Raw genomic sequence first — 13,693 nt, forward strand, 5'->3', positions numbered from 1 at the left:
GCAGAGAAATAATTTTCGATCATTTCCCAATTATATACCTCAGAAGGACATTGAAAAAGATACTGTAGAAGCTATATTCTAAAAATCCAAGTAAAACAAATGAATGTCCCAGCCTCTCATGAAGTGCTTATCCCTGGACCAATCGACTTAAGTCACAGTATGGATTATTTATGCGAAGCCATTAGCTCCTTGGAAAATATACTGATGAAATGGACAAATTGAAGTGAAAGAGTGTTCTTGGAAGAAAAATTGCTAAATATCTACTTTAATGGTCTCTCCAGGCAGAAGATACTTTATGTTTTAAAATTGAAATTCTCTAATATTCTCATTTAAAGTGGTGCTTTATTGATAGAAAAGAAAATGAAGAATAAATACATTTGTTCTATCTTCATGACTTTTACTGAATTATTAAGCTCTTGAAACTAACCTTTCTGTCTACGGTCACGCCACCCTGAACATGCCTGATCTTGTCTGATCTCAGAAACTAAGCAGGGTCGGGCCTGGTTAGTATTTGGATGGGAGACCACCTAGGAAGACCAGGTGCTGTAGGTATAAAACAACAACAAAACTACCCTCCTTCATGATAGTAATAAAGTAACAAATTATAGAAATATTTAGGTTTGGTTTGGCATCATATCCATTTCATCCAACATGTCTGTTGGAGTTTCTTTTTAGGAGGATTGAAATGAAATGGAAAGAATGAATGAGGGGCCTTCAATTTATCATATATGGTATTGAGAATTTTCCTGCTATGATTCCGATTACCAAATAATTGATCTGCATGGACTGGTGTAATACACTGGTTAGCAGAAACCATCTTCATATTAATAACCTTAACCAATTCTCTTCAATCTCAAATATCCATGCAATCCACTTACTCTATATGTAAATGTAGGACCATTCCCTTAGTGGTATCCTCCCCCAACATTCAAACAGAATATTGTTCTGAAATCCCTTCATTTCGAAAATTATAAATATTCACTTGCTTATTTCAGTCTGTGCTACGTCTTCTCCATTCATCTTCTCCTTGAGGAAAGGATCAAAGGGTCATTTGGTGATGCCTGTTCCTACTGCAAACATTATTGATTAGTTCTCTCATACTACTTAAAGACAGTTAGGGGTAAAGAGTTGGTAAAGACAATTTTAGAATTACTAATATTAACAACACGGGGTCCAAAAGAATAATATATTCTTGACTTTTTTACCTGAAGTGTACATGGGTATATAAGTCATGAAGGAAGTATGTCTGAGAAATGTAACTTCATAGAAATAAGAGTATGGCATAATTATCTCTGAGCATGCCTTTTGACAGTTTTAACTAATTTAACAGCTAATGTTATTATAAATCATTTGTTCGGATTCATTAAAATTATAATTATTATAGTTTTTATGGGTTTATAAAAATATCAATTCTACAACCTATATTTCAACAGCCTAATTAAGGGGAGATTGATTGCCTATAATATATTTTGAAAATTAAACAAGAAAAAACTCATGATTAAAGAGAAGTAATCCCAATATCTTGTGTAACATTTTTGTTTTTATGTTTCTTTTTTTGCACTGCCCAGAAGATACATTTGACATATATCGAAGAAGCAGAAACATCAGTGTGAATATCCATCAGGTAAAGCAATTTTTTATCCTATTAGAAGGTCTATGAAAGACATGAAAAGACAGGAAAAATAATTTTAGATTGAAGAGAAAATGTACATGGTGTTACCATCTGTTTTGAAAGGAAGCCACATAGATAAGAGTGAAAATCCATTTGATGATGATACCCTGTAAGGAACTAGAATAATGAAATTTTAGTTCTTAAAGACAAAATTCAGAGATGCTTAAGAAAATTGGAAAATGCCAAGCAGACTGGCAGAGAACAAGACCGACATATTGTCTATGTTAAAAACAGAGTCTTACAGTGATAGACAGAGCTTTTTCAACTAAATTTGCTTAAAATATGATGCATGGAAGTCATATATTATCCTATGTTACTCATTATGAAGAGTACATCGATGTATTTTGAATCACGTTATTTGCAGTTAAGTAAAATAAGCTTTCTTGTTTTGGTAAATAATACTTCATTGCAGGTAGTTTGTATCACATTGTAATAGATTTTATCACTGCTGACGGACTTGAAGCTCTGGCCTCCTGCTTTTTTTTTTTTTTTCTATGTCTAGGCAAGCTGATAAGAGAGCCCAGGTGCTACCTCTTTTGGCACCGGTGGGAATTTAAAACTATGCAACCCCTGTCCATGTGGGAACTGTCAGGTCAGCCCGTCCTCCAAGGATAATAAGAACCACAGCCGGTTGCCTCTCCTTGCTCTCTGGAATCATTAGAAGCCTGCCCAGTGTCCCCAGGAAAACTCATATGTGAGTGACAATTCCCTTTATACCTTCCTGGTGCATGGGTGACATCATCGCTTCTGCTATTTGAACCTATTTTGTGTGGTGGTGTTTCAGCCCACGTTTGTGAGGTGGCTGGAACACACATCGATACCTGAATATGTATGTAAGGGAATTCATATGCCTATGCACCTGGTAAGAGTTATAGGTTATAGAAAATGTCCTAACGCAAGCTAGCTCATACATGGTAATATAACAAAACATTTTAGCTTACTTGTAATCAACAATGAAGTTAGTAACTTCCTAAATTACATAGTTAAAAGTATTAATTCCTAGTACGGCTTTATTTTCAATATTTGTACTAAAGCAGGAATGAAAATTCAATGTTTAAATGACATTGTTAGCTAGGAAAATCTGTAGTCACAGTGATTCAAAGAAAACAAATTATAAATGCTTCCTGAAGACACAAAATATCTATATTAGTAAGTGCATTTATGGAAGAGAAAAAATATAATCATTAATTGTGTACCTTTATTATTCCATTCAATCTTAATCTTGACAAATATTAAATAGATACAGAGTTAATAAGTTGTGATACAAAATAAAAATTAGTTTTATTCTTTACTGAGTTAATTCATATGTTTCTATCTGTATATCTGATATAGATTTGTATCTGACTGCAGTAGAAATTAATATGTTGGATTCATATTTTATTCACTACAATCTGTAAATTTAAGTTAATTCAATACCATGGGAATTTAAATTATGCACGATTAGACACACACACATATAAAAGGCATCATTACATACTTATACGTATATATACCATTATTTGCCATTATTATATAATACATATATAATATAATACAACATAGGACTATATATATTTATATAGCATTGAATTTAAAATGCTCAGGAAGACACACACACACACTTAAGTAATATGCATAATATAATGCATTGCTTGATCATTCTTACTCCCAAGGACGCTTTAATAAAAATAAATAAATATTTAAAAGTATCAATAGTACTGTCAAATACCTTCTGAAATATATGAACTCTTAATATGTTTTCTCCCTGTTAGTGAAAATCTAAAAATATGAAAACCAAGTCTACATAGCAGCAGCAATGAATCAAACTTATTACTGAGACTTTAAGCCACTCCAGCTGCATGTGAAGGAGGTGTGAAAAAATGAAAGTTCAATAATCTAAAAAAAAAAGTGCCTTTCCGCACTTTGTGGGATGGTGGTGATTGCGGAGCACACAGAGTAGTATTCATTCGGTGGGTGATTTTTGCAATCGCAGTCTGATCTAAGTCTAAATCCTAATCCAAAATTAAAACTCAAGATGTGTTTTATTGCATCTGAGCCAACATTTTTTTTCTGAAGTGTATTCTCTAACTAAGCTCCCCCCATGTCTCTGATTGTCTTAAGATTTTACCTTATTTCAATGTATGTCTTTTCGAACATCTCTTTTGCAAAAGACGTGCCGTCTTAAAACACAACTGATTGAATGGTTGCTTCTTATTCTCATTACCTCATTTGGAAAATTTAAATATTCTTTTATGTAAGGTGGAATAAAAGAATAGAGTTGAAAATGTCTCTAGAATTTAATGTTTCTTACTGCAATATACTAGAAGCTACTCACTTTCCAGAATATAACTACACAGATTTTCAGTCTTTAATTTGGAGTGCTAAAAAGTGATAATAAATTGTGATAAACATTAATTATTAAAGTAGATAAACTTTCTTGTGGTGGGACTATGAATATTGATTAATTGCTGTTTTTCGCTTGTTTATATGGTTCTGTTATTCAAACCAAATGATAAGATCATAACATATACTAATTCTTTTTTGAAGTAAACTCTTCGATGGAAAATCATAGTTTTTAATACCCTAAAGAAGCTATTAGTAATTGCTAATCTGCAAGTACATGGTGAAATTAAATAAGCAGTGTGAGCGGAAACCTTTGTACTTAAAACTCTACCTCGCGGAGCTTGGCTTCAAGAAGGCAACATCACATACCTAGCTAGGCTTATGAGGACATTTTCCTAAAGTGTAACTACTTAACAAAAGGATGAAATCATATAGTAAGGAAAATTGGTTGTAAAGATGTAAGTGACAACTCAGATGACAGTAAGGGCTAAATAAAATTTCAAAGGTGTAAAACAAATTATTTGTTATATACCAATTATGTTTATTGTAGCATTATTCTCAGTAGTCAAGATACAGAAACAACCTAAGCATCCATCAACAAATAAATGAATGAAGCGATGATGGATAGATAATAGATATATAAATATAGTTATATATGTATATATATATATATAGAGAGAGAGAGAGAGAGAGAGAGAGAAATAGCATATTCAAATATATATAAATAAAAAATAAATACTGTATGATATCACTTATATATGGAATCTAATAAAGCTGAACTCATAAAAATATGAGTAGAAATGTAGTTACCAGGGGCTGTGGTTGGGGGAATTGAGGGCTATATTTAAGGGCACAAACTTGCAACTAGTAGATAAATTAGTTTGGCCGATCTAATACACAGCTTACTAATTATAGTCAACGACATTATATTATAAACTTCAAAGTTACTAAGAGACTAGATAGGTCTGAATTATTCTCACTACAAAAAAATTATGTGACATGATAGTGCTGTTAGCTAATGCTACAGTGGTAATCATAGTGCAATATATAAATATATCAAATCAAAATATTGTACACCTCAAAGTTACACGTGTTATAAATCAATTATATCTCGATTAAAAAAAAAAACAAAAACTCTATCAGTACAGCATCTTTTGTTTTGTGCTGCTTGTCTGTCCACTAATTCCCAATCTCCATAACATTTTATCTAAGGGAGAAATAAAACTTATTAAACATAGTGGCAATAGACCGAAAGTCTATAAAATATATAGATGAAAATAAATTTTATTGTAGAGAGAAATTATGATAGAGTGGGGAACACGAGATTTTAGTCTTTCATCTACTTGCAAAATGATCTATTAACTACAGTCCTACCAAGGCACTGATATTACATTCCTTAAATACTTGAATGCCACCTAGAAAGATAATGTAGGTATGGTGTCTGACACAAAATGGCGCAAGATACCAAAAAGATGGTAAATCTGGGCAAAAGTCAGTCATGTAAAATGTACAAAAGAAGCTTAAGACAGAAGTACATATGTAGAGGACTCATGAATTTTGATTTTACAACCTATTCAAAGGTATGCTTATCAAGAATGTGTGTTACTGACGTAAGAATAGACATGGACATCAATAGTGTGAAATGAAGAATCCAGAAACTAACCTATAGATTTATGGTCAATGATTTTTGACCAGGTGCCAATACTATTCAATGGGATAAGAATATAAAATAGTCTTTTCAACAAACATTGCTCTGACAAAATCATAAGTAAATAAAAGAAAAAAGAATATAAAAAAAAAATGGACCCTCATCTAACAGCATATACAACCATCAATTCAAAATGAACTAATGATCTAAACATAAGTACTAAACTCATCAGCAGAAGAAAACATCGTGTAATTTTTTTGTTACTTTGATTACTAAATATTTTCATATATATGAAACATTGAGCACAACAATTGAAGGTAAAATAAAGTGGACTTAATTAAAACTCTTCAAAAAACTGTCAAGAAAATGAAAAGACAGTTTACACAATGCATTAAAACATTTGGAAATTATATATCTATAAGGGTAAGCATCTGCTATCTTGAATATATATTTTCTAATCTTAAAACTCAACAATAAAATAAATAATTGGATTTAAAACTGGAAACAGGATTTGAACAGTTTTTCCAAAGAAGGTTTACAAATGGCTAGTAAGCACTTGAAAAGCTGTTCAGTAGTCACTGATAAAATGTAATTTAAAATCCACTAGAATAGTTAAATTAAAATTAAAAAAAAAACATAGATAATAAATATTGGCAAGAATGTGGAAAAACTGAAACTCTCAAATACTGCTAGTGGGAATGCGAAAGGGAAAAACTGCTTTGGAAAATAGTTCCTCAAAAAAGTTAAACATAGTTTCCATATGAACCAGAAATTCCATTCCTAGAGAACTGAAAACATCTCTACATGCTTTTATACAAGTGCATATTGTATACAAGAAAAATTTACATGTGTTCATCAAAGCATAATGCACATTAGCCAAAAAGCTGAAGCAATCCAAGTGGTCTAGCAGATAAAAAAATGTGATCTATCTATGCAATGGAATATTCTATCCATAAAAAGAAATGAAGTATTCACAGATACCTCAACATGGATAAACCTTGCAAACATTATTCTAGTCACAAAATGATACAAGTTCTATTATTCTACTTAAAGAATAGGCAAATCAATAGAAGAAAGTTGAATATTGATTTCTAGGACCAGGGGAAAAGAGAGAATGGTGAGTGATTACTAATGGGTATAGTAGTTTCTTTTAGAGTGATAAAAATGTTCTGGAATTTTATTGCAGTGATAGTTGAGCGACCTATGATTCTAACACAAATCACTAAGTTGTAAATTTTAAATAGATAAATGTAACGGTATCTGAATTACATCTACACTTTTTAAAAATTTCATCTCATTCTCTACTCTCCATTATAGGATGTTTTGTTTCCAAAACAAGATTAACAATGAAGAAAAAAAAGATGAAAAAATGTAAAAAAGTGCACTGAGACAAAAAAAAAGTAATAGGATGGACATTAATGATGGAACTAATAGGGAAATAAAAATAGCAATAAAATGATAAATGGCAACAAAGAGATATAAATTTGATATAAAGTTAAATGGTAATTCTGCAAATAAAAAGAAAACTGTGACATGGCTGAGAAGAGTCGAAGGACTTGAAGATAAATCTGAAAAATTATGTGGACTTAAATACAAATGACACAAAGTATGAGAGGAGGAGAATAGGAGAGAAACAGAGGAAAAGAAAGAATTAAAGGGGGAGAGGAGAGGGGTAGGGCAAGGAAGAGGAAGAGAATGAAATGTTCTGGCATACCCATTTTTTTTTTTGTAACTGCATAATACCCTGTCCAAAGTCACATGCCTAGCAAATGAAATAGCTGTATTTATTCTAAACTTTCACACTCAGATTTTGTACAAGGTAACATTGTCTTTCAGGTGACTATATATATACTGTAGTCGACTGCATAAATTAAAGCCAGCTGCTGTAACAATTTCAAGTCTTTGTGACTTAACATGATGAAAATGTATACTTTCCTCAAACCCCAGTTCTTTGTGGCTGAGAATTGCATTATTGAGGGTTATTTTACAAATGGAAACAGCATAATGGGGCCGTTACAATTTGTTATTCCTCCTTGGTAGGAGAGAATGTGGTATATCTCCAAAAGCATTTTATGGCCAGGACTGGATATTGCATCTATATGACTTCTGCTTATATTCTATTAAACAGGACCCAGCCACATAGCCTCCATGTAACTACAAGAGATTGGGAAATACAATTTCCTGGTGTTACCAGGCTGAGAAAATATGAATGATGCATATTTGGTCTTTCTCTGCTGTATATACACATATCATATGCATATATATGTTTTGCTATACAGACTTCTAGTATATGATTGCTCTAATAGTGCATATGAAATATAAATAATATACCTTGATATCATTCTTCATATTAGTTTTCTATTATTGCATAAGTTAACCCAAACTTAGCAGCTTAAAACAAAAATAATACAAATTTATTATCTCACAGTTTCTTTGGGTCAAGTGTCCAGGTACAAGTTTGGTGAGTCCTCTGCTCAGGGTCTCACCAGGGTAAAATCAAGATTTTTGGAAAGGACTGTGATCTCACCTGAGGATTTTTCTTCCAAGCAAAAATTCGTTGGCAGAATTTAACTCTTTATGGTTGTAGGACTGAGGTCCTCGGATCCAAGTGACTGCCTATCAGGCCCTGCCATTATTCCCTGCATCACTCTCCACAACATCGTGAGTTGCTTCCTAAAATCCAACAGAAAAGCATCTATACTGTTTCAAGTCTCTCCAATGTCTCTCATCGTGGACATCTAGACCCTCTGCCATAATCCTCATATGAGCCTCATCTTTTATAGGAATCCAAAGGCAATATTTTGAGAAACCACTTTATCGTATCCTACTATAAACTATCAACGCTCTCTTTACCACTAGAAACTATTTTGGAAAACCAATTCCCGAAAATCCCCAAACTTTAAATTAGCACATCCTTAAGATTCTGTTACCCTGTAATCACTTTGGTATCAAACTTTGTATCAGCCAGGTTTCGATGACAGAACTAACTAGTGGATGAGTGTTCAACAACTCCAATGTAGATGCTGACTCAACAAGTCCACGTCCAAGATTAGAAAGGTCATGAGCAGACTAGAAGAATCACGGGGACACGGGCCAAAGCTGTTACAACAGGTGGGAGTCTCTCTTTGTCTCTAAGGAGTGCTTGATCTCACTTTTAAGAATTTTAAGAATTTTAAGTAAATCAGGTACACCCAGGATAATCTAACTTAGAGTCAATTGACTAGCGGCTTAAGTTTCACTCAAAAATGTCTCTTCAGAAAAATACCAAGACTAGTGTTCATTTGAGGAGGTGTGCATGCGCTGCAAAATGGCTGCTGATTCTCACAAGAGAATATCTTGTAATCTATTCTATCTGGATATGTTAGAAAGGAAAATCTGGGGAACGCAGTTCACTTAAGCCATTTTGTCGTACTGTGCATTCGTCACCGTTCATTTCTTGTCAATTTGGCACTCATACACTTTTCTTTAAAAGAGCACGTAATATCCAAACATAAATAATAAAGTAATACTTCAAATTACAAGATAGAATTATCTGGCATACAATCAAAAACATACTAAGCCTTTCCCCAGAAAAGGATGATATTCTCCCTTTTCCACGGATACCCAAACCCCTGGCTTTCCAGCCAAACCATTAGTCACAGTCCACAACTCAGTGTACAATTGTATCTCTGACCATTTCTCTTTTCAGGCCAAAAAATAAAGAACACTATAACTCCCGATTGAGAATTTGCCCAGTCAATTAATTCCCTAACTGGGAATCTTCCCAGTTAGGAATTTAGAATAACATTTTAAAGTGCTCTCAGTCATATAGCAATACACTTGCAGAGAGTTTTAAAGAATATTTCAAGAGATACAATCTATTCCTTAAGGAAGTTCAATTCTAGCATGACCCTGAAGGATTGTAGTGACAGGAAATCTACCTGATGCCAGCACTTGAGCCGTACTCTTAAGCGTAGGGTTTGATTTTACTCTCCTTACAAGCTAAGTTTGCCTGTTATTGTTCCACGGGTACTAATAGAAGTCATGGGATCCACAGAGGAGAAACAAATATCTTTTACACATGACACAGAAAGGGACATAAGTGTCAGCATATTTGCACTGGTTCTCCTTGTCCAAGTCTCATAGAGGCAGCATGATAAACCCTGATGGATGCTATGTAAGCAGCTGGTTTGCATCACAGCTGAGAAGCACTGAGTTTGGAGAATTGCTACTTTTACAGCAATCTGTTAGCAAGCCTGCTCTTTGTCCAAGAGAGGAGAGAGACACTACCTCACCTCTGAACCTTGAGAAACAAACATGAAAGGTAGCCTAGTGGTTAGTGGTTTGCAGTCACACTCGGCAAAATGTACAAGCCTACGAGAGACCCAGAGAACTGTCTCTCTAACCACTATAGTATATGGACCATGTTTATTTGTTTGTTTGTTTATTTATTTATTCATTATCTGTCTTTTTAAACCACAATGATATGTCTCTTTACACCTGTCAGAATTGATATCATCAATAAATCGAAAAACAATAGTGTTAGTGAGGATATTAGGAACTCTTGTGAACTGCTACTAGGATTGAAAATTGGAAGAGCCACTATGGAAAATACTTTGAAGCATCAACGAAATATTAAAAATAGAACTACCTGACCCAGTAATTCCACTTCTGGGTACTTATCCAAAGAAAACGAAAACACTATATTCACGGCTTGCAATTTATCATAGCAAAGATATGGAAGCAACCTATGTGCCCATTAATAAATAATTGAATAAAGAAGTTATGGTACATATATACAATGGAATTATTCAATCATCAAAAAAAAAAAAGAAATATTATCATTTGCAATAGTATGGATGGAGCTGGAGGATATTATGAGTGAAATAAGTCAGACAGAGAAAGACAAATATCACATGATTTTACTTATATATTAAATGTAAGGAATAAAATAAAACAAAACAGACTTATAGATACAGAGAACTAACTGGTAATTGTCAGATAGAAGGGGTTTGGGGAACTGGATGAAAAAGGTGAAGAGATTAAGAAATAAAAATTGGTAGTTAAAAAATAGTCACGACAATGTGAAGTACGGCATAGGGAGTATAGTCAATAATACAGTAATAACTATGCATAGTGCCAGGTGAGTGCTAGACTAATCGATGGGATCACTTCATAAATTATATAAGTGTCTAACCACCATGTTGTACACCTGAAGCTTATGTAAAATAATATTGAAAGTCAAGCCTAATAAAAACAAACAAATAAATGAATAAATATTTAAAAATGTTATTTAACTATGAATAATTATAAATATTACACATTTTCATTTTTATTTTACCCTATTTGATATTTTATCCGGGTTTTAAACTTTTTATTGAGCAAAATTTCCTAAAAACATGCTTTCATGTCTTTTAAGAATCTACACTGCAGTTTATTTTCTTTTTGTTGTTTGTGACTATTCAAAGTATAAATAGCTCTTAGATGCCATTGGGTGGGTGTTATCTGAGTTTGGTCTGTGTTATATATTGCTTTCATCTCACATACATTTTCACAAATTAAAAATAATGCCATAAAATGTCAAATTCATATTTGCGGATGATGTGACAGATAAGTCTCTTCTTGCTTAGATTTAAATTAGGAAGTTGAAATATAATCTTCCATTTTGAGTTAAGTTTATACATGGAACATATCCTTGTATTGAATTACTAATTACTTGGCAAATAAAAATACGTCTTCTTTCTTTTCATTTTTAATCATTCTTACTTCCATGTGTCATATTACTGTATATGTGAAACTTGTAACTTTAGAAAAGTCGTAGGCTTTATAAAAGCAAATAAAAATTCTGTTACATATTTAATCTTTAATATTATTTTCCAAATAATTATTTGGAGCATGATAATCAACATAGGCTTAATGTATCCGAATTATTAAGAGTTCATTTATATCTGTCTATACTATTATTTTATACAAACTAAATATATCTGAGTATTCTACTCTTCCTGAGAAAATAGTAGCCATGCCTTGTATATGAGAAAAAAAGATACTCAGCTTCTACTAATTGCTACCTTTGAAGAATATCACACTATTGTTTTCAGATATCCCAGTCTTCCAATAGAAGCTGAAAATCTAGATTTTTATAAGAACTATCTGAAATTTAAGATTGGCAACTGTTTACTCGATCACCAAACAAAATGCTTGCCAACATCCTGTCAGCCGCAGAACACATCATACCTAACGACAACGAATTTATGACCTCTGCTTTAATATTGCAAAATACATGAACCCATGTTACCTTTTAGAAAAAAAAATGTTCACTGTAAAATTTTACGTTGGTTATTCTACACTCATTTCCCGACCCATTATGTTCATGTTCTGAGATGAAATAGAAGCTGAGAGACACTAATTGCCTAAAATTCTAAAACATGTAAACTGTAGAGCCAAAACTTAATAAAGTCGAATTTACTGATTTCACAGTCTGTGTGTTTATATTGAGATGTTACTTTCAGCTAAAATATCTTCGGTTAGGCACATTTTTTAAAAGGTAAATTAGACAAGATATGACAATTATGTCTGTTCCAGTGATCTTCCTAATGAGAACTCAAACTACACCACTACTAGTTTCAAAACAAAATATACTATTTTATGTAATCATATAACAAAATTAATGATAACTCATAGTGTATCTCTACAACAACCATTAGTAATACTATAGTTATAAAAATTATTACAACCACAAAACTTTTATTTACATATTTACTACACTCCTAAATATTTAATATATGAGAATATTTATTAATCTGTTCAGTGCTATTTAGATGGTATTATGCATTCTAAATATATCATCCTTAATTCTCACTTAATACTTTGTCATATGTATAATTATATATGACCACGATTGTCATAAAAAATGACGAGGAAGAGAAAAAGAAGGAGAAGACTCGAGGATTAAAGAATGTAATGGTTTTACAATTTACCCATATCTAATAAATAAAATAGAATCCTTCTTTGAGTCCCCGTGACAGCAAAATCCTTTGCTTTTCTGTATTTAATGTTTTCACTAATTTATTCATTGTTTGGGGCCAAATTTTTATGAGATGCACTCAAACTACAACATATTATTATTTAAAGTATAGCCCCCAACTTTTCTAAAATTTAAAATCTTTCAAGACGTTCTATCAAAAATTTAAAATAGTGTTCTTTTTAATAAACTTTATATTGGTGTCTTTATTTCTCAATCTTTGAATATTAATAAAACATGAATGTATAATGTAGCTTTAACTATTTGCAGGGGCCTTTGGAGAAAAGTTTGTGGAAGAATTCTTTGATGAAACACAACAGATAGGCTCTTTTCTCTTGTGTTCACAGCTATTTAGACATTCTTTCTCAAACCCTGCATTATTTTTAATCTTTTTTTTTTTATTCAGATTTTTTAGATAGCTACTAGGTTTCCCCCTCAAAATACTTAGACACAGTTTGCTCTGGTGTGCATCTAAAATTTAAACTGTGCTTTATGTTATGTCTGATATCAACTTTAAAAGATTTTCAGAATCATACCCTTAATTTTGAAAGTTCTAGCACGCCATGCATCCTTTAGCTTCTTACTTGGCAGAAGCCAAGCCATAGGAATTCTGTTTGCATTCACCCTTAATCTACTTTCTCTCTCAAAATGTTATTATGTACCCGCAAAGTTTATGAAAATTACTTGTCTCTTCCAACATCCAAAACAAACGCCAATTCCTTTATGAAAAATGTTATCCTTAATACGATAAATCACTCACTATGTCCCTAAAGAATGCCAGTTATAATTTAATTTAATACTTAATACATCTTTTAATAATCATTTGTTTTTACATATTCTTCTCTCCATTATGTTTTAACTAACTTGTGGAGAGAAACTGTGTTTACATTTTGGCATCACCTGAGGCCAGTATCTAATGGGTTTTTATAATGTTTCTTTAATTTAATTTGGGCTTTTTCCTTTAAGATATTATTTCATTGGATAGGGTAACATAGTTCACAATTAAGTTATTCTATTATAAAAATTAAAATTAGCAACATATTTTTATCTT

The 13,693-nt window shown here is 32.2% G+C and overlaps 1 pseudogene; it reads left to right on the top strand.

Moving 5' to 3' along the window:
- Positions 1–433: 433 nt before the first annotated feature.
- Positions 434–552, top strand: LOC118609861 (annotated as a pseudogene).
- Positions 553–13,693: the final 13,141 nt, after the last annotated feature.

The sequence above is a fragment of the Rousettus aegyptiacus genome, unplaced genomic scaffold (genome assembly GCF_014176215.1).
Source record: "Rousettus aegyptiacus isolate mRouAeg1 unplaced genomic scaffold, mRouAeg1.p scaffold_m13_p_11, whole genome shotgun sequence".
Classification (NCBI taxonomy): domain Eukaryota; kingdom Metazoa; phylum Chordata; class Mammalia; order Chiroptera; family Pteropodidae; genus Rousettus; species Rousettus aegyptiacus.